Source organism: Lepisma saccharinum, chromosome 6 (assembly GCF_977018435.1).
Source record: "Lepisma saccharinum chromosome 6, izLepSacc3.1, whole genome shotgun sequence".
NCBI lineage: Eukaryota > Metazoa > Arthropoda > Insecta > Zygentoma > Lepismatidae > Lepisma > Lepisma saccharinum.
In genome coordinates, this window is record NC_139234.1 from 3,407,324 (window position 1) to 3,432,170 (window position 24,847).

Genomic DNA, 24,847 nt, shown 5'->3' on the forward strand with positions numbered 1-24,847 from the left:
GACCCGGGTTCGATTCCTGGGGTGGGTGTTCTAAGGTTCGAATTTTACCGGCCTAGTCCCTGCATAAAGTGGCTCTTGGACTCACCCAGCCTCAAATCAATGTGTAACTGAAAGTAACCTTGGAGGGTAAAAGTGGCCGGAGCATGGTGCTGATCACATCACCTCCAAAATGGCCGAGATCGAGAATATGTGGTGGGACTCTACCCCACATCCGCCAAATGTGCATTTGGAGGGGGGAACTTCACCTTTGACCTTACCTAATATGGAATGTTTATTTTCAGCAGAGTCTATACATAGATTGATTTCCTTAGCTTCATTTTGCGTAAAGTGTTTTTACAGTTATTTTGTACATTATTTACGATGAAATGAATTTCCGGTTGCATCTACATATAGATGATTTTTCTTGCTCGCACTTCCCTTCAACTACGCCACAGGGAAGGGGTTAAATAAATACGTACCTCCAATAAACATGCTCTTTATCAGCGAAACTTAAGGCATTTTTAAAAGTGAGGCAATTATTTTTTCTCGTTAACATGAAACATGGCCACATTATTTATTGAGGGGTGGTGGAAAGTTAAGGTGAGTGGAGACATATATTATGGGTGGGGGAGGAGTCAAAATTCCACATCTTCCCTGTGAAAATTATATCTTGTACCTGGAATATTGTTAATTTATGACGTGGATTCGTGAAAGGCCTCACAAGTGTGTCTGTTTAAAATAATTCATCGTAAAGTATGTTTTGGAAATGCATTGCAGAAAGCAGTTATAATACAATTCTTCTTCAGAAACCCGCGACGTCATTCAACTGTGTTCGTTGAAGCTAATCAATCCCCTTTCTGTTATGAATTCCACCTATTCGCTGCTATCTTGCTGTGATCTTGTTCGACACTGCAGCGCCACATAGTGGTGATAGGTGGCGCCCTCTTTGGATAGCGTGGTTTGTAAGTTACGTGTGGTGTAGCCCATGTGCCGGTTAATGTTTGTTCCCACAAAATTGACATTTTTTTTCTGTGTACTGTAAGAATCTAGAATATGGCGTTATTTCCAAAGAACTAACTTCAAGTTTACGAATATAATGTGGAGGTTTTCATGCGAGAAAACTTTGCAGGTGTAGGAGGATATTAACGAGTCTACAGTCGTTTCCTCTGGTAAGTGAATGTGCAATGGCGGTACTCTCGACCCTCTGTACCACCTAGGAAGTGAAACAAATTTGTTATTTATGAACGTTTTCTGTTGCTTTTTCAGCTCACGGAGATCTGTTATCCTGAAGTAGCCTAATGTGTGGTTTTATGTTATACTATTTGTATTATTATAGATTATTTGTGCTTTCCACACCATGAAACAAAAATTGTGTTGCATAAAATATCGAAATATATCTAAAAAAAATCGACGTAATTCTCCAGAAGGTACAGTCGGACAAGAACCCAGTGTAATGTAGCTAGTTTGCTTGAAAATATACGTATGTGTCATGTCGTTTGGTGTATTCTGTGCTCAAAAAAACACCTTAACAAAATCGTTCTTCATATTTTCGTACACCTGTTTTTTTGGGGGGGGATTACGTGGAATTATCGTCGTAATTTTGGCACGTCAAATAACACCAAGGCATGATAGAAGACCTGTATATAATATTTAAGCTAACGAAGATGCATAGAGGCAGAATTATTTTAAAATGATAAAGAAATTACGCGTATAAGTTTTCGTACGCCTACGAGCATTCCCTGACATTAGCTACGAGACTCGGCGGCAAGCTGCCCGGCAGCAGCGCTTATCTTTCCCAGTGAACGGGTCCGCGATACGCTAGAGTCGGCTATTAGAATTACAGTTTTCATATTGAGTACTAACCTTGACTTCAGACGGTGTTGAAAATGATGTCCCTCTGCTGCAACACATTCCTGGCATCTCCCAAGGAAATTGTCATTTACACATGCAAGTTCGTCTACTTTAATTCTCCAGATTTCTCGTACAATAAAGTATACAATTGTCTTTGTATACTTTTTTTTTAATTTTCCCATTTTTCTTTACACTTTTATTCAGAACTGACCCTGTTACTCTAAACTTTCTTACGAGGTTTAATATAGTGGTCCTATGTGGAACGGGAACACCAGGAAATTTCGTTGCAAAACGTCGTCGCACTTCTCCACAATTCCTCTTTCCGAAGTAACACTCGATAAGATAAATCCCTTGTTGTAATGTAAACTTTTTTGGTGCCATATTAAGCCACAATCTTCAACACACGGACACGACACAACACAACTTCTGAGGGAGGATTATACTGGCGTCAGTCTGCAACGTCAACAGAAAGGGAAAGAGAGCGAAGGCAGGGAGAGCGAAAAAAAAAAAAAAAACAGACTAGCGTGCGACTGTCGCGGACCCCGTTCGCCGGAAAGACAAGCCCTGACGCCGGGCCGCTTGCCGCCGGGTCTAGTAGCGAATGTCAGGGAATGCTCTGTATATGACCACCGTTGGCACAGAGAAAGGGTCAAGAAGAATAGATTTGATGCATGGTAGTTCTCTGTGTGCACGTCGGTCCCTCTCTCCCCCTTAAAATTAGCAAAGGAAACACTTATTCTATATATGCACTATAGCTGTATCATTGGAAAGGGAAAATAATGATCAGAAAACATTAAATAGAATCAATCCCTGAAAGATGCCATATTTCTGTTTAAAAGAGTATTGATTCGATCTTCCAATTTGTATTTACATGTATATTATTACCCACAAAGTTTTTGAATGCTGTAAAGGACTTTCGACAATTTATTGTACAGTGACAACAATGTTTAACAGATTCCTACTACTCTTGCAACTTTGCTACTTGCATATCATAAACCTATTAGACAAACGTAGATTTATGTTTCTGTTGGTATTTATCTGAATGACTGCGAAAGGAATAAAGTCGAAAACCGATTAGTGGAACAATTGTGAGACCTAATTCTCGAATAGGATTCAAAATTGATATCGTTAATTTAATTGTAGAAAATGCAAAAGTATTTTATTTATGATATTCCATAAATTAAATTCAGTTTTTTTAAAATCAAATTATCTAAGGAAACTGCTTTAAGGCATAATACCAAATGCTTCAAGTACTAATCATAAACTGGCATATACAGGCCCGTAGTGAGGGGTAGGATAAGGGGCAGGGTTCGAAAAACCCCGGTCGCCAGGTCGCCATGACGACTAAAAATTTCAGCCTGGCGACTGTGATCTTTTGCTGTAATATGTACTAAATTCTGAAGATTCTAAGTTCAAATTGCAGTACAGCGTAAGTTAGCAATTTTTTTTTAATCAACGTTATGAACATTCCATACATTCAGTAACAATTTGTTACTCTTTGTCCCCCATTTCCTGCTTTCTCAAATGATTTAGCGATGTTTTGAATACCGTGATGCTCAGCTTCTTATACAGAATGTTTCAAAAGTCGCACAACCCAAACTTTGAAAATGTATATCATGAAAACCGTAAGAGATATTTACACCGGGGTTTCTGCATTATAAAGCCTCATCCATTGAGGTATTTTTATTGCATAAAATTATCAGTTTACGCCATACAAAAAATTAGATAAATTAATAACTGGCAGAAGGCAGGGTTAAAATTTTTCCAGAAATGAACTTTTGAGTGAGAAAAATATCTAAGAAATTATCGAAGGGTCATAATTAGATGTCTGAAGACTGGTATCATGTCAATCTATCATTTACGACCAATATTGGTCATGTGCAATATTTGATGGATTTTTGACTGACGATTTTATGGTTTGAGTGAAAAAGTTACATTTTTGGAACATATCTCCGTAGATGGCAACACAAGCAAGTCGAAATATTGTCAACAGACGCATGCAACATGTGCCTAAGTATTGGCCATACATTTACATGAAAATCATAAATCAAGATTTTGTGCCGAAATTGAACTCTTGAGAGAATCCTAGACTTCCCCTGGTTATCCTGAATTCTCTTCGCTCACTTTCGCCTCTACTGTGCCTGTTTTTTTTAATTGATTCAGCATGGCGTATACATTGGAGCAGCGTGTGTGCTTTGCTGAAGAGTATTTTACTACTAATTCTTACACTCAGGTGCAAGAAGTTTTCAAAGAAAAATCCCCTGCTTCTGCTGTACCTCACAAAGCAACTGTTTTACGACAAGTCAAACACCAACAAATGATCCCACAAATTGTCAAGAGTTGGTATTTATTGTTGAAAATCAATTCTCAGATGTTCTCTTCAAATTAACAGTTTTTTCAAATAATGTAATTGCTTTTATTCGGATAAATGCTAAAATAAATTTATTAATCCATTGATCAGTTTAGTGCAGAAAACCAGGTGTAAATATCTCTTACGTTTTCATGATATACATTTTCAAAGCTTGAGTCGCGTGACTTTTGAAACACACTGTAGTATGCACAATTGCTAGTAGGTGGTTTCCTGGCGCCTGATTTTCAGAGTTGGCGCCTAGCTTTGAAGAACATTTTTCGAGCACTGATAAGGGGTGTAATGCATGGGGTGCCATGTACAACGAAGCCAGAATATGCGACGAAAAAATTTACCCTTGGCAGAGGTAAATGAAGATTTTTCAAGTGATGAAGTTACCTTGGGGCGTCTTCCCGTGAACATGGATGTCACCATTCAATTCGGTACATAACGTTCCTCACTCCACCACGTCACGAAACATCTCGGCCCTAATTCCTTTTGTTTTATTGCGATTTCATCATGCTACGAATGCAGTTTTTACATGGTTCGATTTCGATGTATGTTTGTTAACACATACTGCGGAGTTTTAGCGATTACTTAAGGTTTTGTTCTATATATGCTTTCATGGTTAGGTTAGGCAGGTTAGGTTTGGTTTTCTTAGCATTAGAATAAAGTCCCTAAATGCATTCTACTAAGGTTCCGATTTACTTCTACATTCATTCCCACGCTTCTACGGTTTAGAGATATATTAAGTTACCTTGGGTTTAGAGGTATAATAAGAAACAATTATTTAGAGAGTTTGCGGTGCTTGTTGTTCACCATGGAAACGGACGTTGCTAGGGAACTTAAAGTTTATTTTCATCCCGGAAATTACTGTAAGTGAATTATACTAGACTTTTCGCATTTCAAAATACGAGCGTCAGAATTTATTACAGAGGCAAGGTAGGAATTTGAGGGAAATGACGGAATGCAATTATTATTTTCAATTACGTTTAAAAATGTGAAAATGACCAAAGACGTAAATATTGCATTTCCAATTTAGTGTCGCTTTTGGATTCGTTTACGTAAAACATCCAACAAATTATCTTGAAACGGTTATTACTTACTCAGTTTATTGTTAAGAAAATAGACAATAGCCAAAGGCCACGTCGAAAGTGCGCGAGTCTGTACATAAGTGAACTGGACCTAAAACAAACTTCAAACTTCTGTTTTTGTATTTACGAGGAAAAGGGATGGTTCACTTGTCCACCATAATATTTTGACCCAAAAACGGGAAATCAGTTTACCCCTCCTGAAAAATCGGCAATCATAAAACTATTATTATTATTAGTTAAACTAGAAAATATGTTAGCATTCACCAATTCATTAGGAGTTTTCTTTTGACTTTCTGTCTATACCCAGAATTTAAATTCATCGTGCAGGCCCGCAATGAAACAACATGTACACTTCTTGACCATACTTATTCACTGTTCTAGAAATAGAGGAACCTATAGAAAAGAATAAAAACCGCGACATGAGCAACAAACTGCTGCCTGCTCGAATCTTCGCGACGAAATTGTAGCATTTGGATTGTTAAGCGCAAGTAGCCAAAAGTGGCAGAAAATAAATATAAAAATTAACAAATTTCTATAAATAACTTCAGGCAGTGTTTCCATGACACTAGTTTAAAAAATGCCATTGACTTTATTTTAGCATGAAATGTCTCAAATTTAGATCTAAATTTTGAGCTAACTTCTAGATTTTCATAAAACGGGACATATTGAGGATTCTTAAAAAAAAACGGGACGACCGGGACATGTCTCCTAAACGGTATTGTCCCGGTCTAAACGGGACGTATGGTCACTCTAATCATCGGATACCTGCTTTGGGGCCCATCTGCTACACACTTCCCTAATCCGGAGAATCAACTACCCCCTAGGCCCAATACACGGAGACCCTCATCTTACCAACTCAGGGGTCAGCAACCTCGCTGACAAAGGACTGACGGATTCGCCAAGCAAGACATCAGTAAAGTAAGTACAAACAGTTCCAAATGCACAGCAACCGGTTATGATTTCTCGGTATTTCAAATCTGCTACCAGAACGTTCGCGGACTTAGAACTAAAACAAATTAATTTTACAAGAACTTGCTTTCGAACAACTATAGTGCAATATTGATAACAGAAAGCTGGTTAACCGAATCGCACATGGACAGTGAACTTTTTGATGATCGTTATGTGGTTTATAGGTCCGATCGAAACGCAATAACAACAGGAAAAGAAAAAGGGGGAGGGGTAGCTGTAGCGATAAAATGTAAATTTAAGTGTGTGTTAGTCGACTCTCCGCATTTAGATCCAAACATAGACTGCATCCTCGTTAAAGTGTTAATTCAAGGCATTGGGATGTTGTATATTTGTGTAGTGTACATAGCACCAGGTAGCAACTGCAATACTTACTGCGAATTCTTTAGGTTCATAGAAATGCACTGTCAACCTGGTAAAGTTAAACTCCTCTTGGCCGGAGACTTTAATCTCCCTGACATAACTGATTCCAATTATGACTTAACGACTTCGACTGGACCTTATTTAGAATTGCACATTTTCATAAACTTCTCTGACTTAATAAGCTTAAATGACGTAAAGAATAATAACGGAAAGACACTCGATTTGATTTTGACAAATGGACGAGGAATAACAGTGACACGGAGCACACAGCCACTAGTTCCTGAAGACACACACCATCCCTCGCTGCTAGTAGATGTTAATCATGTCAAAGAAACCCGCTATAAAACTTGTCGTAATCTACAGTACAATTTCAGTAAGGCCGACTTTCCATCTATCTATCACAAACTGCTTAACACGAACTGGGATGTATTGAAAACAAATAATGACGTTGATCAGGCTACAGACGTGTTTTATGAAATTATATATAAAATATTCGATGAATGTGTCCCCTTAAAGAAAAGCCGCAAAAGACAGTACCCGTGTTGGTTTACGAGCAGCATTATTAAAAGTATAAGTAGGAAACATTACCACCACAAGAAGTGGAAAAAACAGGCGGGAGACTTTCGATACCACTACAATAAATTTAGCGAATTTCGAACAATAGTTAGTAAGGAAATTATTGATGCATACAATAGTTATGTTGCCAATTCGGAAATAAATATTGCAAAAGATAGCACCCAGTTTTGGTCGTTTGTTGCAAATAAACGTAAGAAAAGCAACAAAGATCCTGTACTGTTCAAGGATAAAGTGTTGTCAGACCAACGTTCAGTAGTCGAAGCTTTTGCACAGCATTTTCAGTCGGTGTATAAAAAAGATCCCCCTAGATACGACATGAAAGTATTGCCTAACCATAAACAATATGAAACTTTGGATAATCTTAATATTACAGAGATAGGAATTGAAGACATAGAAAAAGCCATTAAAAATTTAAAACCCAAGAAATCAGCCGGACCGGACAAGATACCGCCCTATGTAGTTAAAGGTTGCAGTGATGTGTTGAAATACCCATTGTATCTAATTTTCAATTTAATTCTTGCAAAGCACAAATTCCCTGAAAAATGGAAAGCCACGGCAATTTGTCCACTTCCCAAAACCAATAACACTAATGACGTACAAGACTACCGACCAATAAGTATACTATCAGCCCCAGCAAAAATATTCGAAAAAATCATGCACTGTTACATATTTACTCACGTAAAACCTGTAATATCATCGTTTCAGCATGGCTTTGTACCACGTAGATCAGTGTTGACCAATCTCTCCGATATTACCAATTTTATAAGTTCAACCTTGGACGAAGGAGGTCAAGTTGACGCAATATATACAGACTTCTGCAAAGCATTCGACTTGGTTAACCACGATATCTTATTAAGTAAATTAGCATGCTTCAATATTTCTGAACCACTGCGCCAATTGTTCGCTTCCTATTTGCAGAACCGTAAGCAGTACGTGACGTATAAAGGCCACACATCTTCAAAGATAAGAGTCACCTCTGGAGTACCCCAGGGGTCTAACCTTGGGCCACTTCTTTTCACGTTACTTATTAACGATTTGCCTGATTCATTTGAAAATTCACACAAATTGCTTTTCGCAGATGACCTGAAATTCTACAGGAAAATAAGCAAACAAGATGACAGTGTTCAACTTCAAAATGATATTACAAATTTAGAAACGTGGACAATAAACAATGATTTAACACTAAATATCAATAAATGCCATTTTGTATCATATACTCGAAAGAAAAACCCAGTTGAATTTCAGTATCAAATATACAACCATACTCTAGCAAGAAATTTCTTAGTCAAGGATTTAGGGGTTATTTTTGATTCAAATCTTACTTTTAATAAACACGTAGAACAAATAATTAGTGAAGCGTTCAAGAGCCTTGGGTTCATTCTTAGAATGGGGAGGGATTTCAAGAGTATAGACACACTAAAAGTTTTGTATTATTCGTATGTAAGACCAAAACTCGAATATGCATCTGTTATATGGAATACAGACACAGCAAAGTACAGTGAAGCAATTGAAAGAGTCCAATCACGATTTCTAAGATTTTTAAAATACAAATTTCAGAAAGTTTACCCCACATTTGAACACTACGACAACCTAATACATGAAAGTCGGTTTGCAAAGCTGTGCCATAGAAGAACGTTACAGGAAATAGTATTCTTGTGGAAGTTGTTAAATAACGAAGTAGATGCTGAACATCTACTCTGCCAGATAAATGTTCGAATCCCGTCGTCGAAAACTAGACTCAAGAACGAAGTTTTTCTTATAAAGAAGGCTAGATCGGAAATTAAAAAGAAATCTCCATTGTGGAGAATGTGCACCAGTTACAATAAATTGCTATTCAAGAATAACACCATTGACATCTTTTCTATGAACCTAAGGGACCTCAGTAAAGCCACTATTAACACAATAACCTAAGCTTCAACACATAATTTCCTAATGAAATAATATGTGATCAAGTGTGTGTGTGTGTATATATATATATATATATATAGGAAATAATTTTAATGTATTTTATGTAGTTGTGTGTGTGTGTGTGTGTGTGTGTATATATATATATATATATATATATATATATATATATTTTACAGAAATATATGTAATTGTATTCACTATGTATCCTTCACATGGGCTCTGTAATTAGGTATGTACCTGTTGAGTTCGATAAATAAATAATGGACAATATTGTACGCAGAGTAGTGACTCATGTTAAATTCTACAGCGATAGTGACTCGCCTGCAGTTGCTACGCTAACTGATCTTCCACTTCAGTGCTCTTCACTGACATACTGCTCGAGCGTCAAGACACCGACCCTCCCCATCCCATATATGGTTTTACAAGAATCCATTTTGTGTCCTGAAATAAAGATTTTCCGTTGTGCATATTTTTCCATGCACTTGAGAATACAATTTCTGTTATTTGTTTATATTTTTAGAAGCTTTTCTGCCTCTTCAAGCTAATTATGATGATGGGAGTGAAGGATGGCTAGATGAATTTGATGAAGGAATACTGGCAAACGGACACACACATATCCACGCCAAGAGTCGAACCTGGGACCGTCCGTCAGGGTTCAATACTTTAAACACCTTTGTTATAATAAAAAAATAGAGTTTCTTGCCCTTCTCCGGCCACACACACCCCACTGTTCTCCAATTATTAGCTCCTGTAACAAATCCAAATATTTTCCTTGATATGCTCTTCAAAAGTTTCTTTATTTTTGTTATTTTACGTCGCTTTTCTGCGACTTTTGGCTAATCGTGACGGTGCTGATTAGATGAAACCTAGGAAAGGACATAGAGAACACCCGTATCCGGGAACTTTGGTGGCAAGATCGAAAATCGACCACTTAAAAACGTTTTTAAAGCATTATTTTCTGTTTCGGTCAAGGATCATGTTATTATCCGTAAGTAAAGACTTTATCAGATATTTTGAGCGTAGTAATCACAATCCTTTACAAAATTAGTGGTAAATACTTAAACGCTCATTATTACACGTATATCAAAAAATCTGCAACCCAACTTGATGCAATAACATCGTCCTATTACACGAGCAATAACTCAGTCATTCCAAAGACATTATGCAATTTATGATTGTCCTCGTACCTTTTGCAGTGCGAGTGGGTTAATGTACAAAGACATTACACCTTTATTAGAGTACGGTATTTTCAAGTTTTCGCGTATACACGTCACGATTTTTATCCGCCCGGAACGATGACATAACTTCCTCACCATCACCGTTGCTCCTTCATTAATATACACTGTTACACTATTGACCTAACTTTGAAGCCGTTCTAATTTAACCAACGAAACTGCTAATGTTGTTTAACAAGAGACACTTATAAACCATGACGTAATAACTTGTATGCGACATTCGTTGTTAGCAATAAATGTTTCACAGAACAGTATCTTCTAATGGCAACGGATATAAACTCAAATAAGATGCCGGTATACAACCTTCAAATAACATGAAGATATTACAATAATAATTGTGTCTTGCCCGTGATGAGTACAGTTAATTTAAGGCAACGTTTAGAATTACAAATTAGAAAATGCGAACGTTACAATGAACTGTTATATAGTTAAATCGTTCGGCCAAATAAACATACAATTCCCGATTTGATTATCTATAAAATTGCTGACGCATAAAAGAGTAAAAAGGTGGATAACCATGTTCAACTTCGAAGAAAAGCCAATCGTGAATCGTGTCACACTGCAACACAAAACAGCGTTGCCAGTTCTTTTAACTTCTTTTATCAAAACGTTCGTTGCCAGTTACATATCCTTCCTTCGAGTTGAGGGGAAAAAATAATCTAGACTTTTCTTAGAAAGTGCTTCGGGAAAATCGTGCGAATGTTAGTAATTATCATTGAACACGTTTAGGATGCTCAAAAAAGATGAGTTTTGTTTGAAAGGTTGGGAGGGTGAGGGAGGGGGAGCTTTGTAGCGAAGAAGACTTCAACTGCTTGTTTTTTTTTTTGGTTCGTAGTCGATTAGTTTCCAAGCCAGAATGATTAAGCAGCTGTACGCCCTTGTCTTGAGGTGATCTTACACAGAAAACATTATTTAATCAGTGACAAGGGATTTATTACTTTCTAAGTACAAATGAACGTTGACAACTTGATCTTTTCTTCAAAGACATTAATACTAGTGGAATGCAATACAAACCTTATGCTTCGAAAGTAACACTTGATTATTCTAATAGCAATGAACATATACAGGAGAAAAACCTCAAGAGGGTAGTGATCGCCACTGATTCAGCGTCAGTCTTACACTCCCTGGGATCGATAACAGCTGATTACTATGTAGACTGGTCCATTGTTAACATAAAAATTTTGTTCCACAAACTAACCAACTCAGAATACAGTATTTCTTTTGTCTGGACTCCTGGGCATACATCCGTAGAAGGGAACCACATAGCAGACGCATTAGCCAAAAATCATTCTGTATTCGATAATCTTATTCACTTATGACATAAGAGTAGAACAATAAATAACGCAATTTCCAATGAGGAACATATCGGTAACTGAATATGCACAAATGCGTTGTTATCAACAAATTAAGTTTTTATTATTAGTACTCAGCAATTGTTTCCGGAAATTTTCTGCAAAAGCGCTTGAGTCGCATGCTAAAATAGAATTGTTGAAAAGTTGGCAGAAACAATGGACAATTACAGGGAAGACTAATGGGAAAAAATACTATTCAATTCAACCACTTATACCCAAAGAACCTTGGTATCAAGGTATTAATCTTTCAAGAAATTCTTTAACAAGCCTTGTTAGATGTCGGCTAAATTACACCCTAGCCCCTAAAGACTTGTACACTAGGAAGATTGTGCAATCCCCAATCTGTCAGTGTGGTGCAACTGAAGGAACACCTGATCATATTATATTTGAATGTCGTCTTAATGTAACTAAGCGTGATTATTTCTTAAGAGATCTAAAAGAAGCAGGATATAATGGCGAATACGCCTTGTCAACACTTTCGAAGAACCCAACTAAGAAAATAATATATGTACTTACCAACTATATTACAAGAGAAAATATTGTATTATAAAATTATGAAATTGTAAAATTATGAAATGTAAAACAAATGTAACTGGTGCATAGCTGAAAAGGTAAGACCAAATATATATTTATACAAAAAAGAAAGGTAATTACAGGAGTAATTCTAGCAAGTGAAAAGATATTCAAGATGAAATTACAAGTACACTTAATTTAGGTAATGCGTTTTCCTGTTCCAGTCTAATGTATAGAATCTCAAGTGAAAAATATTTAAAACAGTTGTTTTGCCTGCAATATTCTGTAGGTGTAAAAACACTAAATAGAGAAAGGATTAATCAAGTTGGCAGAAATGAAACTGTGCAGCATCCGAGAACACAGTGATCAATCATTGAGTTTGAAGAAGGAATGTTGATGCTTCTTTTCGCGTAATTCAGTAATTCTTTTTCCTTACATGAAACCTTTAGGTAACGTAGATCGAGCACGCAAGTTGAATGTTTCCCAGCGAACATCTGAGAATTTTCACATCAATTTATTCTTCCAGCTGCATTATGTAAAAAAAAAAGGATTGCTGCACGATTTCGCAGCTAACATGTTAAGCATCGTGTAGGCACGTTAACAAGCCGCCATTTTGTTAGTTTTATTTTTGTTAACGTGGAATTGATGTGAAATCAGTAGCCGCAACCCCCGCAATGTTGGCTAACTACAAAGAAAAAGTACACGTACCTCCCCCCCCCCCCCCGCCTCGGTTTTCGAAAATCCTCGGCACGTCACTGGTATGTGTGCCAGGACTTAGGTGGAAAGCCATTTGTTTTTAATAAGTTGAAAACTAATGGAGAGAGAGGATTCTTAGAAGGGTGAAGCTTATGAGAACATGTACGATGAACTGTGTGTGTAAAACGAAACCCAGATCTCACTTTTCACACAAAGTGTAACACAAGCCTTCGATGAATAACGTCACGAAACAAAGGAAGAAAAATGAGGAAACGCCACTGATTTTACACACCTAATTAGCCTAACCGGATCAAAATGTATAAATAGTAACACCAGGAAGCATGTTTTATGCTCACGTAAGGGTCAAATCTAGGCTAATCGGAACTGAGCATACAGTTTCAAGTGGAATACGAAAACTTAAGTGCACTCAGCAGGAATTGAACCCGGGGACCCCCGGAATACAAGGCGATAACGGTATCGTAACTGGCACAACATGTCCAGGTTTCGGGTTAGAGTCCCATCCAGGGCATGTGCGTTTCTTTTGAACGTCCTTTCATCATCAAGTTAATCTCATTCATTCTCATCGATGCAATTAGCCAAAAGTGCTTTTGGTGCCTTTTGTTTGTTTAGGTTTCCACAGAGGCGGATTCAGTGAGCTCAGAACCCCCCTCCTTTTCCTTGACGATTACAACTTAAAATCAACTTAAAGTAAATAAATAAACATAAGAATAAAGAATGATCGACCCTTTCGTGTCATCTTCACGTGTATAATATAGATGACTGTAACGAAAATTCCAAGTTCGAGACCCGGCGTGAACATGGCCGTTCCTTTCTGAGTATGCAGAGAAAAAAAGTTTGTTTGGAATAACTAAAAACGTAGTTTCTGGTAAACAAACCATTGTTTAAATTGGAAACAAATACAAATGGTTGTTCACTAGAACCAAATTCTATTAGTAGCTAATCCTGCACATTTGTTTAGTTACCAAAAAAATTAATCAAATAGAAGCTACCCATTAGTTTGTTGGTTACCAAAAAGTTTATTATCGTGCTTTGAAAATGAAAGAATACGCCTAATGTATAAATACACAATATTGTCCATGTTAATGCAAGAATTCTACAATTATTATACAAATCTATACATTCATTGCAATATTATGGAAGTATTAAAATTTGTATGAGAGAATTTGAATTTGAATTTGAAAATGTTCATTATTAACAATATGTATTAAAATTGAATGCATGTTATGTGTCTTTATTAATTTTAGTGTCTAGAACTCCGGGCTCTATTTACTGTTAATATGTTTGAAGCAGGTTGGGCTTGTAAAGTTTTAATAATTCTCTTAATGTTAGTGACAATGGTTCTACATTAGCATGCAATGTTAATTGGACATTACTCATTGTCTAATGCTTTAAAGCAGGGGTTCTCAAACTTTTTTCTCATTGTACCCTTTCATAACTAAACGTCCAATGTACCCCCACCATAGGGTTTCTCCGAATGGTGGGTCTTGGGGAATGTTTTTGCCTGTCTGATTGTTGGGGCGTTTTTGATATGTTGAAGGTGTGTATCTGCAATACAGCAAAATGGCATTCGGGCAGTGTGTGGGAAGATGGTAAACAAATAAACATTAGAATCCTACATTTATTATTTTACTGGGTGTTCCTACCTTTACAATCTTTATGATTAGTTAGAAAAATAAAAATGTGGAACACATGTATGCTAAGAAGTATATAAAAAACTTTAATTTTCATATATTTTTTCCAGGGTTATTGAAAAAGTAAAGAACAAACATAAGTTTGTGAACAAACTGTCAATCACAATTTTGGAGTTTTAATTGTAAATCCTCAGAGTTAGTAGTGATAAGAATTTGCCTGCATAGCCTGACACAGTTTCTTGACGTCTGATTGTGCACTTGAAACTTTCAAACGGAGATTCGGCTCCAAATTTAGTTTATTTCGGTACACCATGGATGAAAAATTGCTCTCACATGTAGCCGTGTATTCTCGACATTTCCCTTCCGACCTGATCGCGTACCCCCTTCAAGGAGTTCATGTACCCCTGGGGGTAACCACAGTTTGCGAGCCACTTCTTTAAAGTATACTTATTTAACACTACCTTTCGAGAGAGTGCCTCTTCTCTCGACTTCAGGTGAAATTTCTTTTGCTCGTGGTAGGAATCGAACTTTTGATTTTTACTACAAATTCACTGCTCTAACCAACTACGGCAGGGTCCCCACCAGGATTCTGTACTAATCTAACTTTTGTTTCAGTTTGTAATTATTGAGGAGAGGGGACCATATGTGCTTGAATTCTACACTGGGATGACTTATATGTAAGGACGTGAAGTTTTCGTTTTATTTTCCCCTAAATTTCGATGTTATTTTTTACTGCAATTCGGTGTTATTTTTCACGGTTTAGGGCAAAATTAGGTGTTTCTAATATAAAATCGCTTATTTTTACATGCATTTTTACTGTTCCTTCTATGCCTAAGATTTTCACATTGTTTTAGTTCTGGAAAATTGACAAAAAAATAATTATGGCTTAACTTTGTGAAAAATGACCAAATTTCTTCTATTTGGAAAACTATTTCATCTCATCAGGCACTAAATATGAAATGTTGATTGAATGATAACCAAATCTTTAAACTCGATCATACACATCAATGCCAAAAAATCCCTCTGCAACATAAAAATAACATTTTCTGTACACACACATACATGCCCCCCCCCCGAAACATAACAGGTGCTTCTCCCTAAAAGACTTTCCCGTTCCTACGAAACTTCCCTTCTGAGAAGATCCCGCAGTGAATTATATTCCAGAACGAGGTTGAACAATGTGTAGTCTGTCTGCGCCAAACTGCAACAAATGAAGCGTGACAATCACTTTTGAATTGAACTACCATAGCGTTTCAGGTATTTCTTGTGAAACAGAAGTGTTATTCCTATTTATATTGCATATTTCGAGCAATTTTTCGTGTTAAACTGCGAAATTCGGTGTTATTATAGAAAATGGCATAATTCGCGTTATTTCGGGATTCCAAAACACTGAAAACTTGCCTCCTTTACCTACCCAAATATATTTTAAACACTTTAGTATTTTGCTTTCTTAAACTTTTCGGGGTTATCGTTCAAATGAAGGGTTTTGGGTCATTGCTATATAGGCTGCTTCTTTGATTTTCTTCAGTTTCCAATTTGGTTCTTTGTGTAGGACTGTTACGTTGCTCCACTCAATTCAACGTGATTCATTTCATGCATGTTCGGCTATTTTTGCGTGTGTTGTATTCCTCTATCCTTTTCTGTGGAGGGTCTCTTGATTCTGTTAGAATAAGTATAGACAATGGATAATGCCCAATTAATATTGCATGGTATTGTAAAGTTTTGTTATCTTCCATTTGTGCCATTTCTTATTTTTATTTGTCATATACCGAAGGTCTTGTGCTCAATGTGGGTGTGATAAATGAGATCACGTTCGTTGCATCTGTATTCAACACAAGCACATGGGAGGGTGTGATTGATCAGGTGCTTATTCCACCACAGCTTGCCGTTGAATATTTTAACAGACTAGACTCACTTGAAATTCTGTCCACAACGCAGCGATAGTAATCTCGGTACGCGTTGTTACTTTGTTTTCTTATATCTTATATTGAATTATCGGAAATGTAATGCAGTTCTCTCAGGAGGGGTGTGTACACTTTCATTACGGCCCCATTCTTCTCGCGCAGCGTAGAAGTGGCAACATCGGCAGCCACGATGTGTCGGACGAGATGCAGCTCCAGCACTGTTGCCAACCTCATCCTTTTAGAACTAAACCTTGATCTTTTTTGCCGGATCTGCCAACGTTGATTTCGCGTTTGGGAATGCATTAGAGATTATGCATTCTAGTTACTTTGCAGCTCTCTGAAACATATTTAGTGTAATGGTAACGATGAGTCGATGGGATAGATGAGAATCGAATTGACTTTATGTGCTAACCATCACATCTCATAGGGGAGTTTGAGTTTGATAAAGTTAATTTCCATAGCAAACATAATTTCATTATTATAGCTGCCACTGTTCGTAATTAGCGGTCACAATTCGCGAAATGCGACCAGTTTTTGCGCCGATGTGCATTTTCAAGTCGCCATTTTTTGCGATTACACGGTACTTTTAGCGACTAAACAACGGCTACATTTGATGGAAAGAGCGGTCTCCCTCCACTGATCTCTTACCCGTTTCACAGTCATGGACAACCCTTTGACCACTAACATCTGTTTTCCCCTCGCATTCAAACCAAGATAGTCGGGAAGAGCAGAAGCATTCCAGAAATCGATTTCCTCGTTAAGTCAAGGACTTTTGTATATCTAGCAATAGAGCGGAAAATAAAACTCAACACGTTACTAAAATATGATCAGGCTCAGCACACAGTGTACAGTCATCGGCAATAGAAATGGGACATTTAGGTCATGAATGGAGTTGTGTGTGTTGCCTAACTCCAGGGCGATATCCGAATTTCCTGTTGAAAAGTTGGTGTTGAAGTTGGCTTATCGCTGTAAAGACAGGCAACACACACAATGCATTGCAGGGCAGTGGATTTCAGGATATAGGTGTCCAATTTTTATTAACTGTGACTGTACATTCCTTCGACCCTTTGTGAAACTCGTACGCAAGATTCCTGCGTAGCTGCCATTGGAAGATCCAATAGGATTTGCCAGAAGTTACGTTTAATTGTTGATATTGACCTCGTTCTTACAGAGAACAGAGAATAGTAGGGCAGAGCCGTGAACGTACATAAAATGGTAATTACGAAATATTTTACTTGCATTGTGCATCCCTTCTCCCACCACTAGAATGTAGCTATGTAATATCCCCTTTCCTTTACAGTTCCACCCCCAAAAAGAAAATCCTGCAGACGCCAGTGTGTACTATAAATAAAAGTCCTTTGGCAACAGTAGTGGTAACGTCGTTGCCTTGTAATCAAGGGGTCCCGGGTTCGATACCCGGTGGAGGCACAAGTTGTTCAGATCCCACTTTAAACTATAGGTCCAGTCCCGATTAGCCTATCTGTGCATAAAGTGGACTTAAAACAACATATCAATCAATACTTTGGCAACAACGGAATACCAGTTCAAATAACAATTGTCTATTAATCAGGAGGAACAGTACCATGTAAAAGCAAACATTTTTATCGTGGCACCTGATCCTCGTAGCCCCAATAGTGTACTTCGAGGAAGGAAACTTAAGGATTAATGTGAAAAGATTACAGAGGATCACATAATATTACTAGAGACTGTTCTCCGTAGTAATCATTTGTACAAGATTGCGATTTTCAACATTGTGTAGAAGGATACTACAAAAAACAAAAAAACAAAAAAACGTTGAGCGCAAATTAATTATCGTCCAAAGTAAGTTTGTTTCTTTTAAATTCTAATGGCTAGCTAATATTCTTAATGACACTAAACTGAAGAATAACAGGAAGAGCAAAATAAATGTGCCTTGTGAGCCGACAGCCTAGCCGAAGTATGACTTTAGGTGGACGAAATATCGCCCCAAACTCCATGAAACTGTTTCTATAAACTACGGATACGGCGTAGTAAGATTATCCATGTTTGGTTTGCAACACTGTCTGCGCACGCGCACTAGCCAACCAGTCGCGGTTCGTGTGGCGGGTGCAGACGACTCTCACTAACTCTTGCAATCGATCAAACTCGTGGCGGACGCCGTACTGAGTGGAGTGTTGATTAATTTTGTGTTACGTGGGTTACGAAAGATGTGAGTGACATTTGGAAACATTGCACCTGGCAGTTAGTTTTGTTTACGTGCGACGCGTGCCTTAGCTGGACTGCAGTGCCTCTGTGAAGTTTGTGTTTCATTTTTCACGAAGTGTCAAAACGTTACCAGACAGTTTGTGATTACGAGTGCAAGGGCAACACACTTTGACAGCTAAACTTTTTGATTACACTGATGGAAGCTTGACTGTCATTTTCTTGTGTTTTTATTCGTGGTCAAATAACTTACTTGGACTAACCGAGGTAAGCGAAACTGTCTTTTACACATAGATATTTGTTTAGTGCAAATGCCGTGTTTGAGCAAATTATTAGTGGTTATATCTGCAAATCACAACTTAAAGTAGATAAATTTTAGAAGGTGGAAAAGAAACAAGGTTGTCTATCTGACACTACTTTCTTTCTCAACTAACTTTCAATTGCTAATTTCAAATTATAAGAAATATATCCGATAAAGAAGCAATATACAAAGATTAATTTAATAATTACTTGCAGATGTAATTGCACTGTGTCGTTGGTCTCCCCGATATGTAGTACGTAACACGGCCACCTTGAAATAAGGGGTCTTGGATTCAATCCCTGGTGGACACACAAGGCGCATTGTAAACTGTGGCTGAATATAAAATGAACTTAAACGTGATTTGTATTTGTTTTCACTGTGTTGTGCGCAACGTTAAATGTGTTTAGTTTATGACCAATTTCGTTATTTTCTTCGAAATAATGTCTACAAGACGTCAAATGTCCTCCTAATATATGTTTATGGTTTCCTATGATAGTATATTTATATATGCTATATCATTTTGGTACCAAGAGTCAGCTGAAAATAGTGTGCATTATGCTTATAATCAGTGGCATGGACGTCCGTCATCGAGGGCAAGTAGTACTACGCCCCCCTCCCCCCTTGTAAAATGAAAGTCAACCAAAAGGCACATATTTTGCACACACAACTTCATTTCAGTCACAGCAATATATGTTAATTGTTGCAAGCATGTTGCCGGAACATAACTTCAAACTGAAGCGAAGTTTCTGAGGACACAATACTATGGGAGGATAATGTGCCTCGCCCCCCCCCCCGGAAAAAATCCTGTGGACGTCCATGCTCAGTGCCGTAACTAAAACGTTGGGTGCGTATCATGTTCCCCCTCCCTCCTTTCCATGTGATTACCAGCCGTAGTATTTTTGCTTTATGAAATCTGTATTACAATTATGCATTCAATACAAACCGGCGCTTCTAATGCTTTCAAGTTCAACTAGGAAAATTCGTGTGGCTGATGTTGATTGAAATAACAAAAGTATTTTACATCAAAACAACTAAATGAACACTCACTCACCTCATTTTTCTTTGTACAGCATATTTGCAGAAGATACAATTCAATCTACAGGTGTATCAACATACGCTGCGGAAAACACGCCTTATTACTAACGTCGTTAGTATGTACGTTTAACACATATCGAACGATTAAGATTCAAGAAATAAGTAATTATTTGCAAAAACCAGAACTTTCGCTTGCGTGTTTTGCTTGCTTGATTGATTGATTTAGTTTATTTTACTTGCTTTTCTGTCACTTTGGGCTAATCGCGAAGATGATGAGTGATGATATGACGAAATTGATGAAGGGACGCTCACAAGGAACACCCATACGCGGGTTGGGATTCGAACCCGGGCGTGCTTTGGCATCAGCAAACTGGTTCACAATGTGTTCAACGTTTAGCCGTTCCGCTTGCCTGTACTCAATGTTCAAAACGTCGGCCTCCGTGGAGAAGTGATTAGCTCGGCGCCAGAGGTGCCGGGTTCGCTTCTCGGCCTGGGCATGGTTGTTCTTTGTGGGTGTCCCTTCACCATATCATCACTCATCCTCATCTTCGCAAAAGAGGCAGAAATGCGAAGTAAAATGAACCAAATCAATCAATCAGTGTTAAAAACGGATATGTTTGTTCACCTTAGCTGAGAGGTACTATTCCGCAGACAGGCCCGTAGGCAGAATTTTATTTCGGGGGGAGTGAGGGGGCTTATCCCTTATCAGCAACCGCGCTGCAGCTGCTTAACAGTTATAAAAAGAGGCAGGTTTATCAAACAACGATACATTTGTAGGATTTCGGTGGGGGGGGGGGGGGCTTCAGCTCCCTCTGGCTACGTTCCTGTTAAACTTGAATTTCGAAAATGTGCGTTCTGCGCGGCCCACATTCACAGGTAATGGGATTTTGCGTGTTTGGCAATTCATTTTAAAATTATTTTGTTAAGGCGCGCAAAGCTGCGATTCTATCTTGGGGGCTTCCTGCCGCACATATGTGTTTAGTAAAAGTCTTTTTTTTTTACTTATTAGGCGATAGGCGTTTCTCCAATTTCAAATTTATTGAACTGTTGTGTAAAAATAAATATGAGTTAAAAAAAAAGAACGCTGAATGGGGGAACCAGTGCGACCCACCGCTCTCGTTTTTACGACACTGCTTCTACTCATATTTCTAAATTTATATAGGCTATCTGATATCATGTCTCACTAGACGTCGGATTTTAGGTTTCTAACCTATTTTTTCCTTTACAGGTATGTAAGAAATAATAAGTTATGTCAGCGTTTCGTTAAAAAACGCAAAAACTGCTGAAGTTTTATAGGACCTAAAAAGACTATTTTGCTTTTTAGAACATATTTTAGGTTTATGCGCCTAAAACAAGCTTTTTTAAGTTTTTTATATATTTTTAAAGATTTTACAGGATTTTTATGTCACACAGAGGCATTTGCTTTGTTTTGTCACGAAAAAAATAAATGACGAATGTGTTTGGAACGTACTATCTGTCGATTTCCCTTCCTCCAAGAACATGGTGATTTTTCAAAGCTGTAAAGAAAGCGAAATGTCTGGTTCCACTGTTACCTGTACAGTCCAAAGTGCAAACTTCTGATCCGCGTGGACTTGGTCACTTTCGCGTCACTTCGGTGCTTTGTGGCATTCATCCCTTGCAAACTAACATTTCCACATTGAAGTTTGCACCACTGACTATGTACTGTTGAAAGATTATTTTCAGCATATAAGATGATCCTCACAGACAAAATTGCTGAGTTTGACTGTGGGTAACATGAAAAAAAGATTGTTGCCTCGCTATACGGCGAAGAGTGGAATTAATAGCAAATTTCCAATGGTAAGTTCTGCCATCGCCTTACGGTTAGGCAACGCACACAACGTCATGCAAGATAGTGCGTATTTCAGGATATAGGTGTCCCATTTGCACAGTATTATTCACGAATTTTGAACTATTTTGAACCTACTTCAGGATTATTCGACCTTAACTTAACATTTTTAGGACCTATTTTAGGAACCCAAAAACACACTTTTTATAACCTAAAAATACGAGGTCTACTAATCACTCAATGTCCATTCACGACATCTGATTGACTCGCCTGTATGTAGAGATCTTGTGTGTTCTTCAGTGTTAAAAAGAACTGCACAATTCGAATGAAGGGAGGCTTGTTGTGATGCCGAGAGCAAGTTATCCCCCCCTCCCCTTTACTAGACGTGCGGTGCATATCCTAACGAGTTCAATCACCGCAGATTGTAAATATTGCGTCTGTTTTTCGGTTTCGTTCTTGCAGCTGAGGCAAGCGCTGCACATTTGTTACGGGGAGTCATTAACGCTGCATTAAGCGATGCAATAACAGTTGCTAATGTAATGACCTGTGACCACATCGAGCATGATTTTCAAGATCGAATTCTGCAGCTGTCGTGTTACGTTGAATGTAACGGTATGTGTAAAAAATATATATATATATTGTGACGGTCCATGAGCTTTGCAAGGTTTAACATGTAGCGCGTTAGCTGATATTTGTTCTTTACGCTAGCACTGTCAAAAAATTTGATGTGTTTTTGTGGTATTCATTCGTTTGCCTTTAGCCTATATAAGCTTACAGATTTTCCACTTGCCGCAGATAAATGCAATGCATGGCTGGCTCAAGATCAAATTTTTGCCTATGCGAGGTGTCCACCTTGTACTCACACTTTCCATGTTCCTCCAAAAAGAATCATAGCAATGTTATATATTTACGGTTTCAATGACGAAAGAATAGCCTTAATTTTAAAATACTTGAATGTTGCTGTTAATTGATTGATTTATTTGCTGTTTTAAGTCCACTTTATGCACAGTAAGGCTAATCGGGACTGGACCTACAGTTTAAAGTTGGATCCTGTGTCTCCACTGGGTATCGAACTCGGGACCCCTTGATTACAAGGCAACGACGCCACCACTGCGCCATCACGGGAGGCCCCAGCGTTGCTGTTAAATAACACGTTTAATGTAGGTATGTGTTTATTTTATACAAAATAACAATAATGTCAGCTTAAATTGCTGCATGATTTTCCAAGATACAAGATACAGCAGTAATTGTAATCGATTCTCGTCAACAATCCAATTATTTTTAAAACAAATAACCACGCACCAGGTGGAGGCACTTAGTGGTTCCGATCCCACTTTAAACTGTGGGTCCAGTGCCGATTAGCCTAAGCTGCTCGTCAAGTCAACCTTGCAGCAGGTTTTATGTATCAATCCGCGCGAGAACTGAGCTCAGAATCTTCCGTGCCAGTCTTTCCTCAACCGCCGAACTGCTTACATCGCAGACACTGAGAAAATCCACAGTATTGCCAACCGCACAACACATCAAAACCCGCATGCATGTCAAGTGGAATGTATTTTTGCTTCTCTTTGTCTCCTGAAACATAAAATTTTAAAAGTACTTTCTGCGCATAGATTATTTAATAAATGTGTCATTACTTAATATAAATGCGAAATATCTTCGAAACATGAGAGCGTGTGTGTATATTTCGAGCACGCAAAAATAAAAATGAACAAAGATAAAAGTAAACAACGATAGGCCCTCTTGAATTTAATGACAATTTTTTTTTTTTTTGGTTTAGAAAGAAATACATTTATGAAAAACGTGGTTGCTTCGTCCGCAATACATCCGTTCCTGTAAGACACACGCAATTCAAGTTATACCACCAAAAAAGCATCATTTGTTATTGGTGATATATACAATCAGGTGCATTGTCTGTCGCTATTACTCTGGTTTCAATTTATGAATCACTTCACTAAACCAGGATTCAAATCTTGGTCTGTCCATTTCTTGCGGATAATCACCCTTCCCTTTCTTTGCGCGGAACAGTAAATATGCACCTTCAACAAAGCTTTCATTGCCGCCAGTGGGTGAAACAATAAGCCTCCCCCTTCCCCTCATCGTTGGTTTCTTCAGCCCTGGCGTGGTTTTGCATGCTGGTATCCTTCCATGTTTTATTCCCCCTTCCCCCACCCACCGAGTTGAAGGACGTCTCGTCCAAATAATAAACATGTTTCTTCTCACTGCGATATCTTTTAATACCGCGGAGATTCTTTTGTCGTCAAAAAACAAACAATCGTTTGCTCTTGCTAAACTCAAACAGCAAATCATTCAACACCCGTGATACAATTCGTGCGCACATTGACGGCAAATCACCTCACGCCCTGTTTTACTTTGATCTTGTTGCCGCAAGGAGGATTATGCATTCAAAACAACTTGCTTGTCTTTGAAGAAAATTTCCCTTCGGACGAAGTCCAAAATAACATTCGGGTAAAACCGCGCGCTGAACAGTAGATTCAGCCATTCTCGCCGCTCTACAATAAACATAGGGTTAAAATAGTGGGATGTGCAACACTGGTATCGCCGATTTCACGCGTTCTGCAACGCATTCAGTCTCGCTCGACTCGCTCTAAAGTTTCAGTGTCTCTTCAACGCACTACACATTGCAGTTGGCGAATCTACGGTTCCAAGTTCGTCTGCACAGTGATTGCAACCAATTAAGTCCATACCTGCTAATGGATGTACTATTTTGTCTGTATATTACAAATTAAATAACTGTTTTCTTGCAAGTATGCAGTTGTGTCGGAATAGAACCCGTCTCAGTGGAACTATGTTCTTGCGCGCACGTTTGGAACTACATATGCGAAAACCTGCTGCAAGGTTGACTTGACGAGCAGCTTATATGTGTATAAAGTGGGCTTAAAAATAAACTGAAACAAACAAACAGCCACTCTTATATACTCAGAAATAAGGGTTTGGAGCTAATCAATGGAGGCAGCTCAATTTATTTTACATTTAGCTCGTCCGAATTTGGGTGTCTCCGGTGATTAGCGAAATTGAATTGTATTTGAACCTACATTATTTCTCATAAAAATGAACTTCCCGATGAAA

At 38.0% G+C, this 24,847-nt stretch overlaps 1 protein-coding gene across 7 annotated transcripts in view; it reads left to right on the forward strand.

Moving 5' to 3' along the window:
- Nucleotides 1-956: 956 nt before the first annotated feature.
- LOC145988509 (uncharacterized) overlaps nt 957-24,847 on the forward strand; it is a 244,692-nt gene continuing 220,801 nt past the window's right edge. For 6 of the 7 annotated variants that reach the window (XM_083123385.1, XM_083123379.1, XM_083123386.1 and 3 more), the window contains exon 1: nt 18,568-18,884. The gene's annotated coding sequence lies outside the window, so the exon portion shown is untranslated. Of the gene's footprint in view, nt 1,149-18,567; nt 18,885-24,847 lie in introns of those variants that run through there. The other variant, XM_083123381.1, reaches the window with a different exon arrangement.